Source organism: Amblyomma mixtum, chromosome 2, assembly GCF_055824585.1.
Source record: "Amblyomma mixtum isolate Tamu chromosome 2, ASM5582458v1, whole genome shotgun sequence".
In the NCBI taxonomy this organism is placed as follows: domain Eukaryota; kingdom Metazoa; phylum Arthropoda; class Arachnida; order Ixodida; family Ixodidae; genus Amblyomma; species Amblyomma mixtum.
In genome coordinates this window covers 172,138,240-172,149,576 of record NC_143013.1, presented here as the reverse complement: position 1 = coordinate 172,149,576, position 11,337 = coordinate 172,138,240, and positions in this window count along the sequence as shown.

The following is an 11,337-nucleotide window of genomic DNA, read 5'->3' as shown; positions in this document are numbered from 1 at the left end:
ATAGCAGTCTGAACAGTGGGTGGACACTTTGTTCTCACCGTGAAGGAAAGGGCTACGGAAAGGATGGGATGGACACATTAAAAAAAAAAAAAAGTTCCCGCTTGTTCCCACCATTTCAAGGCTTCCGCAGCATAACATAAGCGTAGCCAGTTTGTGTGTTTCACAAAAGTCAAGCAAAAGGGAGCTGTATGCGACGCGCAAAAGGACATAGGCTAATCCAGCAGACTCGTCGGATATACGTGGAAAAACTCCATATTTTGTTACGCCTGTCTACTACAGAGGAAATTAAATAGAGCAGGATTGAAGCCAGCATTCAAATAAAACAGTTGTGTAACCTAAGCACAAAATAGACAGAATGAGTTGAATAATAAAATACAGAACCAATCGGTGGGCATAAATTCACGCATTGGAAAAAAATCACAGGAACAACACTGGATTATGATATGCTATTTGTAAGCAGCGTCATTGACCAAATCCTGTAGGTATGCTTGCAAGTTATGTAGAAAAAAATTTCTCCCCTTTTTCCTGAAGGAAATCGGGGAACAACAACAGTTAATGATTTCAATTAAAGGTGGGAAAAGATTCAAGCAGTTAGGAATTTGCCATTTGAGCAGTTGCATACCATAATTTGTTCTAATGAAGGGTTTAAAATGGGAGTTGGCAGCACTACACTTCAGGTGGAAGAAGGGAAATGTGAGTTGGTCCAGAGCTGGCCGATCAGCTCCAAGGCTACACAGCAAGTACAGGCACACTTGCAGAGCATGGGTCCTGATCGTTTGCTTGAGGTCGGTGGCAAACTCGGCAAACAAGATCCTTCAAAATGATTTCTCGCCTTCCTCTTAAAAGAGGCCGCCAGCCACTTTCTCTCTCTCCCTCTGTTTTTTTCTCCACTTGTGCTAGAATCACTGGAGACCTCCCTTCGATGGAGCCGGACTTTCAGCACTGCTTATACAGTCGTTTACGCATCTCTCTAGAGCTTAGGGGAATTCACTTCACCGCTATGTTCACTGTGTTCATCACTGTATTAATCACGATCACGAGAGTGAAACGAATAGAATAAGAATGGAGTGGAGCTGAACTGCATTTGGCAGGTTATCTGAGATAATGAATAGCATTTTACTCTCTAATAGTTAAAACGTTAATTATTAAAAAGTTAGCCAGCTTACTATTTAAGACGATTCACCAGTTTTCTGGTGTCTGCCAACACAGGTCATACTGTGCTGCAAAAGCCATATTTTTACACCAAAAAGCCTGTTTTTGCAAAATTTTGAAAGTGTTCGCTGAAACACCCGGTACACACACACACACACGCACGCACACACACACACACATTCTGCCGCCACCTGCTATGCTTGCCTTCGCTTGCCCTGCCCAAGCCCATTTCTTCTTGACTTCGACTAGCATATGTCATTAACACGTGGTTGTTTTCTGACCCACTCAGCTCCCTTCCCGACTCTTTAAGTTATTCTGTCGTTTTCTTTTCCATAGCTCACTGTGTTGTCCTTAATTTAAGTTAAATTCTTTTCTTTAGCCTTCACTCTTCTGCCCCATGGGTAAGTGCCGGTAAGATACAGGTGTTATATACTTTCCTCTATAGGGATAATGGTAAAATGCCATTCATGATCTCAGATAACCTGCAAAATGCGCTTCACCCTATTCTTATTCTTCTATTGGTTTCAATCTCGTGATCGTGATTAATACAGTGACATATATATCTTGTCATACTGGTGACAAAAGAAGATGACTTCATCAGGTTCTGTGTGTATCGCCTTCTCAACAAGTTGACTCACAAGGATGTTTATCCTCTACCCCGAATCGAATCGACGACGTACTGGATTGCTTGCAGGGAGCGATTTTTCCTTCCTAGACTTACGCTCAGGTTACTGGCAAGTCCCTATGGCTGCCGCTGACCGGCCGAAAGCTGCCTTCATCATCGCAAACGGCTTATACGAATTCAGTGTAATGCCATTCAGCCTATGCAGTGCCCCAGCACATTCGAGAGAATGATGGATAATATTCTTAGCGAGCTCAAATCGGAACTATGTCTATGTTACCTAGATGACATTGGCGTTCTTTCAAAAGATTTCCCTTCCTATTTGAAATGCCTTCAGCGCGTACTCACGTGCCTTACTGAAGCCAGGCTACAACTCAACTTGAAAAAATTAACTTCGGTGCTACGAAGCTGACAATATTAGGCCATGTCATCTCCAAGGACGACATTCTACCTGACCCTGCCAAACTTTGCATCGTCACTGACTTCTCCAAACTGGCCACCTTTAAAGAAATTCGCAGTTTTATAGGCTTGTGCTCATATTTTCGCCTCTTCATCCACAATTTCGCCTGTATCATCGCCTCTTTAACACAGCTTCTTGCCGGCAGCCCAAAACCTCTCGCCTTGGTCACCAGCCTGTGATGCCGCATTCAACACTTTACGTTGCCTGCTGGTCTCCCCTCAAATATTCCGCCGTTTTGATCCCGACTGTCTGACTGAAATTCACACTGACGTGAGCGGTGTGGCCTTAGGGGTAGTTCTTGCCCAACGAAAGTCTGGGTATCCGGAATATGTCGCTTACGCTAGCTGCTCCCTCATCAATTAAGGTGGAATGCAACTATTCTGCCACAGAAAAAGAATGTCAACTAGCTGCTGGGTCATCGTGGCCATTTACCATCCCCCGCGTTACGTAGAGAGGTCGGCTCTACAATTTCCTGCCGCACACGATATCGCTTCCTTCATCCTACACAGTCTTGTTCTTCATCTCGGCGCCCCAAAAGAATTGCTAAATGATTGTGGCTGTGTTTTTCTCTCGGATGCCATCGAGGACCTGCTAAAGCAACGCCAAATCGTTCATTGCTGGATATATATATATATATATATATATGCAGGGTTGGGAATTGGTGTATTTATGTAAACATTTATTTGGGGTCGACGTTTCGGACAGAGCCTGTCTTACAAAAGTACAGGCTGTCTGAAACGACTCGAAATAGATGTCTACATAAATGAAACATTTCCAAACCTCATATTTTACCTCTAGCAACCAAGTGCATTTATTTTTTTGTGATATATATATATATATATATATATATATATACGTTTGTGTGATCTAGCAAATGTATTACCAGAAGATTTTACAAGTATACAATTTTCAGATGATTGCGCTGTTTTTCAGATATCGTGCATGGACGACGATTTTATTGAAGGCAAGCTGGGGAGGAGGAGTGAGCGAGTGAGTGAAAACTTTATTAGCTCTAGATTCGATTGTATTCGGCGTTTTGGGATGGCTTCGTCCATCTTGCTCAAAGGTCGGTTGCCCTTAGTCCAGGGCTCCGCTGGATGCTGCTGCCAGTTTTGCTCGCCGAATCAGACCTTCTTGGTCGACCCGGCGATCGCTGGAGAGCACTCCCTCCCATTGCTCCGCACTCGGGTTTGTTATCACTGGTACCACGCTTATCCTCTGGCATGCCCACGTTATGTGGTACAGCGTGGGGGGTTCTTGGCACCAAGGGCATTTTGAAAATACTTTCTAACCTCATGCATTTCGTGTCAACAGACATTTCTGTTGCCACTGGTCCATTGTTGCTAGTCTTCAGTGGGCTGCACAGTCGCTTGCTTTATGCATTGCAGTGCAGCCTTTCTGGTCTTGTCTTTTGGCGTTTAAACCGCTTGCATCATTACTGTTCTCGGTGGCAGGGTCGTCGGGACAGCACTGCGTGTTCAAAGACTGCACAAACAATCAAAGAAATCGGAAACTGATCACCAAAAATGAGTACGGGAAGCATACAACGACAGCCCCAGTGCGGTTGCAGCATATTTCCGCTACACCACTTTCCCGCCGACCGGGAATTAACATAGATGTCTTGCGTAAACAGGAAAGTCTTATTCGTGTCATTTACGAACTCTCGGGTATGTTCAACCCGGCCAATTCGTGGATTGCAGGCGCACTGAAGAAAATATGTTATTTAAACCTGAGGTACAGGCGCAGGGCAAGTGATTTTTCAACTTTTATCGCGTCGTGCACTGTTTAACAAATTGTTTTCATAACCGCGAAATTATTGAGAACATGACGTAACAGCAATATGGTAATTTTACCTCCATTTTGTGTTAGCTTTGACCCATGGTTATCAATGATATGATAGCGGTGCCGTACTCGGTTTGTATACGTTACAATAGCAATATGGGCACAGTATGGGAGCTGCAAATTTCTGGCCACTCTCTGACGTTGTCCACTATTCGACGACTTCCAGCGGATGTGTCTATGATGAGCGATATGGAAAAAAAATTAAAAATTGGCTGTGGTTTAGCTCTGGTTAAACCTGGAGTGATGCAATAGCTAAAGCTGGCCGAGTGGAACTCTCTCAGTTGAATTGCAAAGTCAGTGTCTCGCCGCTCCGTTACGATGGGCGTTCCTTCATCTCCGTCCCTGGACGTGGATTCACTCTCCCCCCCTGCTCTCCTCTCCACTTGTCCCCCACTCGGTTTCGCCCTGGTGGTTTCGCCCTGGTGGTTTTGCCCTGGTGTGCGCACCGCGCCGGCGCGCGGTGCGCACACCAGGGCTTTACGCATACCAGCTGCGTGCTCTGACGTCACTCCGCGCATGCGCACAACTGACGAGGCGGGCGGCGTCCGCTCCGCCGTCGGCGCAGAGGCGAGGCGCGCACACCAGCTTTGGGCTATGACGTCACTCCGCGCATGCTCACAGCTGGCGGAGCGGCGGTGCCACGGCTCAGCGCGCAGCCATGCTGACCTCGCGAAGCGGCTGGCGTAGTGTATGGTTATGAGGCTAGGCTGCAGGCCCGAAAGACGCGGGTTCGATCCTGGCCGCGGCGGTCAAATTTCGATGAAGGCGAAATCGTAGAGGCCGCGGGTTCTGTGCGATGTCAGTGCACGTTGAAGAACGCCAGGTGGTCGAAATTTCCGCAGCCCTTCACTACGGCGTTCCTCATAGCCTGAGTCGCTTTGGGACTTTAAGGCCCCATAAACCCAAAACCTAAATAAATAAGGAGGATCGTACAGGGAGAGGAGGAAGAGGAAGTGAATGTAGCAATAACTTTATAGACAAAATAACACATGCAATATCTCGGCACTAATCGAACCCGCGTCTTTTGGGTCAGCAGCCGAGCACCATAACCACTGAGCCACCGCAGCGGCCTATAGTGATCGTTTCCACAGTACACTCAAATGTCCGTAACCTAACTTTTTTATCCATTCCCATTGCTCGTTGCTCACCAGAGTCCGCTAAATGGGAGACTTTTTTGCGGCTGCCACTCAGCGCGACCACCTACTTCGGTCAGGAAGAGATGCAGAAATGCCCGCCTGCACACATTCAGTACCCAGAGATGGATTAGGCATATCAGCAGCCTTATGATATGGGACATATTCCAGGAGGTAAAAAGCACGACGTATGGTTTTATGTCCGCTGGTACGAGACGACAAACAAAAAATTGTAGAGCACTGCGGTCTGCTGCACTGGAGGAACGTGAAAGCATTAGTGTTTGAACATCAGCGTCTCCGCGTGACTAGCCGTTCTTCGCGCTCTTCGGGCGTCTCGTCTGCTCGCTTGGCTTTCCTCAGCTCGTTCTCCCTATGCTTGCCAGCCCAGTACCGAGCGACGACTTCGGGATCCGGCGAGTTGATCTGCTGCCTATACCGCCATGGAGCGGCGACCTAAGCCTTCTTCCATGGCGAGCGTCTGACGACCGAGCGCTTACATTCAGCGCCGCGCGCATGCGCACTGCGCACCTGTGGCGTGACTGAGGAGCCGGCGGCGGCGGCGCACCTGTGACGTCACGCGCGGCACCTGAGGTCCCAGCCCCACACAAAAAGGCTCACCAAAGAGGAGGCGGTAGACTGGCGCAGACTACAAACAGGTACCTACCCACACCTGCACAAACTACCCAAGATTTTCTCTACACAATATGCAGACGAATGTCCGTGGCGTCAGGGTAAACCTACACTAGAGCATGTCACATGAACCTGCCCTAAGGCAGACTTAGAGCCAAGAATAAAGAACCCGAGTGTGATGCAGTGGGAGCACTTGCTGGCCAGCGAGGACGAGGAAGCGCAACGATTTCTCGTGCGCCGAGCCACAATGGCAGCAGTCAAGTGTGGCATCCTGGACCAAGGATCGACCACGGCGCCCAGTGACCCGTAAGGGTCAAGAACACTTGAAATTTATCAACAATAAAGTTTTTTCCATCCATCCTGTGGCGAAACCGGTTGCTATGGCGACGGCGCGCTTGCGACACACACTTTCAGGCACCGGCGAAATCGAGGTGGCTTTCGCTACAAAAACGATACACGATACGCATGTGACGTGACCTGCTTAACTTCTAATTTTTTTCATGCGATATGAAGCTACTTCACTTTTAGTCGGGACAGGCACCGTCGGGAGATATATAAATGAAACAGGCTGCACTGCGCGATGATTAGTGCGCGATTCAGGTGTACTACGGCGAGCCGATGGTGAAAATATTTTAATGTACACTTGCATCGCGCGATCGGTAGCTGTGCATGCGGTTGCTTCGCAGAGCGCTTATGTGCACATTTGCAATTACAGTTACACTCACAATCCAGAACTTTAAATATGCGCTACACAAATTATAAAACCGACCTCTCGGTAGTAAGCGGAGCGTACGTTCTTTGGCGTCGGGCGGCCTTAAATATGCGCTACACAAATTATAAAACAGACCTCTCGGTACGTGAGCGTCTGCAGTTGTCTGAGGGTCACCGCGTGCGCCCTGTCCAGCTTGTCGCTGGGCGGAGGGAAGGTTCGGCGGGCCAGGCAGAGGGCTTTACCCCGGTACATACCCGACAAATATATGCAAGGTCTGCAACGCCAATGTAGCCACTTTAACTCACATGCTCTGGGACTGCAACAAAAACCTTCACGGTGCTAATTCCGGAACCCTCCCGCCGCGGTTGGCCGCTGCCTTGCGCAGCCCCAGCCTCGGGGACCAACTCTGGGCCGTCCAGCAGGCCCGCGAGGCGACGGCGAGGCAGCGCCTCGACGTCCCCACGTGGGAGACCTAAGGCCCCGTCGGCGAAAGCTCTGCAGGACTATGAATAAAGTTGTTACCAACCAACCAACCTCTCGGTAGTAAGCGGAGCGCACGTTCTTTGGCGTCGCGCAGGCCGCCCGCTGCAGGTAACCGCTTCTGACATGCAGCACTGACGACTCTTACTCGGGTGATGTGGTTTATTGGCTCGCTTACACAGACCAGCCGTATTCTCAGTTCAGCAACACTGCAAAACACCGCACTGCCGGGCAGCGTTCACAAGCACAGCACAGTAGCCGCTGCACGAACACCTTCCGCACAGCACAAGATGGCGCCGAAAAGCGCCGGTGTGGAATTTTAGGTTTGGCTCGTACGGGGCGTCACCAGCAAAGTAGAATTGCGGCGCCTAGGCATCGAACTAAAATCAGATATCCAAGGGCGTCCGCAGAATTTTTTGCAGGGGGGGGCCCCGTTGGTGCCCCGGGGGGGGGGGGGGGGGGGGTATGTTCGTAGCAAAAAGGCGCTATTTGCGGAGTAAATTTATTTATTTATATATAAATAAAAATTAAACAAAATGCACACATGAAAGAAAAATTACAAACAGCAAATTAAAGCGCGGCTAGGAGAGGTACATTGGAGTTTATCAACGAAGAAACAACTAAAATTAATAAAAAATGCAAAAAGATGCTATATCACTTCGTGGAGAAGAGTGCTCAGTCTTCCTGCATACGGGTTCTCGACTCACCCGGATTGATGACCAGCACACAGCACAATATGTTCGCAAACACGCAACTACAGTCACTCAGTCAGTCTTCCTTGAACAGCAACTGTAGGCGCCTCGGATTTTTCTGTTCGAATTGCGTAATTACACGTGTGATAAATTCACTTCTGTGCTTCATTACACGCTCTCGGTGCACACTCATCATACACATTGATTGGAAAAACTGTTGAACGCGTACGTTGAAACCAAAAGATGACTATATATACAACGAAAACTTATTTACAAGATAAATGCACGCTCGCAGCTTCATACACCTCGCTCCATCTTGCTTGCGCATCCGCACAGTCGAGCAACCCCACACACACTGCTCGCCGCTCGTCGTTTTCTCGTCCGCTGTCTTGGTTGTTCTCAGCTTCGCTGACAACCGGCCACTAAAAACACCCAAGCACAAACACAGAGGCGCGCACACGTGCGAGGGCTTACTTGCCGCAGTATCCCCGAATGCGCACTTTGGGGGTGAAAGGAACGCCGCGCAACTTCCGAGGGGAAGGGACACTCGCCACTCCGGTCGGAAAATTTGTTTTTGTGTTTTTATGGGGTTCAGAGCCCCAAAACGACTCAGGCTATGAGGGATGGAGTAGTACAGAGTTCCGGGTAATGTCGACCACCTGGGTCTCTTTACCATGCACTGACACGCACAGTACATGGGCGCTGTTGTGATTTGAGGCCCAGCCAGAGGTGACAGGCGAGCCAGGCAGGCGCCATCGGGCTGCGTTGACCAAAGGCGCTGGTTTTCACAGAAGACGCAAAGAACGCTGGTGTGGGGGCGCCTCGGGAGACTGCGTCGCCGTGAACAAAAGCAGCTAATCCCCTTTGCCGGAGATTCTGAAAGCGGCGCTTCTACCGAACTGCGCTACACGTGGATCGGAGGAGACAGCGAGCGGCGGCGGCGCCAACTCATCGCCCGCTTGCCCCTGAGCAGCCCGACAAAGCGGGGGTGGACACGGCTGATTTGTCCTTCCCTCCTTAAGAATTCATCGGTGACCGGCGTAACGACATAGGCGAAAACAAGATGCCCCGTGCACTGTCTGCCTCCGTGTCGCTATCTCTCTAGAGATCAAAGAAACAGACACCCATCTCAAGGCGGCTCGAAACACATGCTCGCCGGTGCCGCTGTATGTCTGGAACAGGTCGCCCTTCAGTAGAGCTAACGATGGCGTGGTTTGAAAACGGCGGAACGACGCACGCCCGGACGCGGCATTTCGCAGATGTGACCATGCGGGGCTGCTTTTACCCTTTTGACTGAGCGCACCACCGCCCCTGGTGTGCGGCCATCACTCACGGTTCGAGTGAGTGATTTTCCAGGGGGGTGCAACCGCCCCCCCTTGCCCCCCCCTCCGGACGCCCATGCAGATATCGATGATCGGTGCGAATAACGGGGCATATGGAACTGAAGAGGGAAAGTACTGTTCCTTTGCGCGTCACGAGATGTGAAAAACTTGTTACATTTACAATAGCGCGATTTTTAAATTAATCTATCGTGGTCCGTACACAACTCAAGTGTTTGGGCTTCAGCTTTTCAACAGTTAATTGTTTTCTTAAGCGAAAGCTAAAAATGCTCCTCCTGAGAGTACAAACCTTTTAGCATATTTTCACGTGGCGGTGACGGCAGTCAGAAAGACAGAAAAAACGGCTTCGAAAAGAAACTTTATCCGCACAAAGAAACCTTACCATGCGCGCGAATGGACAGTATGCTTGCATTTTCTATGATTGTTTTTGCACACTCACTGTTCATTTTGCCCGCATTTGTTTTCGTTGTAAAGCATCGAGTCGATGCTTCTTTAAAAGGGGAGTAATGACGCGAAGTTTTTTAATGATTGGTAGTTCATTATCCCGCGCTGCCGGCACATGTATTTACCGCTCGGTTTGTGATGCAAGACGCGACCAGATCTATCTCGACTGGTCGCACCCAGGCGGAGCCGAATCTACGTTGTTCCAAACTGTTGTGGTTACTTAGCTCACCGCATCTCGAGGGCCGAGAGTGGCTGGCATTCTGATCGACGACGGCCGAGCACGCTTTTAGAGCGCAGCTGTGCGCCTGTTTCGGCGTTTCGCGGCGTCGCCGTCGCCGTTGTCCGTTGTAACCAGCAGTGGACACCCTGCGATGGAGCGGTAGCTTGGAAAGGATGAAGTAAAAGCGCAACCTCCTCCCCACCTTAGCAACCGGCGCGCCAGTGGAAGGCGCAGCTGTGCATGGCAACCGTGACGTCACACAGTAGCGGTAGAATGAGCGCGCGCGCGTCGGCGGTGGCAGCTACACCGCCGCTCCGTCGCCAGACATTCTTGTTGCAGTCGAGTGAGTGAGACGTATGGCTCCGAAGCGGCCCAGTGATTCCGTGCCAAGCGGTTCGGGGAAGCGGCAGTGGGTTGACCTAGAGCCGTGACCTAGGGTTACTGTGTAGGGTGACCACAAGGCTTTCGCCAAGCACACTTAAGATTTTCCCAAGTGTCTTCGGTATATTTTTTTTGAGGAAAGGAAATGCGCAGTATCTGTCTCCCACAACTGTGAAACCAATAAGGTGGGGCTTGGAAAGCAGAGGGTAAAATGTGTAAATTGGTTTTTGAGGAAAGGAAATGCACAGTATCTGTCTTCCACAACTGCGAAACTAATAGAGCGGGGCCTTGGAAAACAGAGGGTAAAATCTGTAAATTGGTTTTTGAGGAAAGGAAATGCGCAGTATCTGTCTCACACATCTCGGTGGACACCTGAACTAGATGGAAGGCGTATAATTACCCTCTTGGAACAGTGGACACCTCAATTGTGCTTTAAGCTCGTGGCGGTAGTGGTGATGGTGGTGAAAAACATTTATAATGCAATAAATATTTACAGAGAGGTGATTGGGGTAGGCCCTCTTGGCCCTTTCCCCTAACAATACTAGGTGGAGCCCCTATTCCGGGGCCCCATTGGCAAGCAACGCCGCCCGCGTCCGGTCAACCAAGGCCTTTTGGGTCTTTAGGTCCTGACAGCCGAGCAGGGCCGCCTCCCAGTCCTCTCTGGTGGGGTTGGGGGGGATAGATGGGTTTGACTGACACGCCCAAACCATGTGGAAGGTGTCAGCCACCTCCCCACGGAACTGGCACGCGCCATCAAAGGATGTATTGAAATGTTTAAGCACCGCCGGGCACAGTACAGTGTTAGTAAGAATTTTGATGAGGAGGCGCTCGTCAGCGCGATCCAGACCCTTACAAGGGGCCGGGTAGCGCCGGTGCTCCTCCTTGTAGTAATCGGTGATTTGTTTGAATGTAATGGCCAGATTGTCTGATTGGGAGTACCCTTCCAAGGACAGGGAGATAGCCCGGGGAGAGAGTGCGCGGGCGGCCTGATCGGCCTGTTCGTTTCCCTGGAGTCCCTGGTGACCGGGGGCCCAAATCAGGTTGCGTGGAGTTGGATCTTCAGATTGACAGCTATATTCCAGTATGCGCCAGGCAAGCGGGGGAGCCCAGCCCAACTCGTAGTTCCGACAGGCCCCTCGCGAGTCGGTGATGATGTGTTTCGTCTTGGGAGTAGTGAGAGCAAGAGCAATGGCAATCTCCTCCGCGTGTGTTGCGCTGTAGGCTTTGAA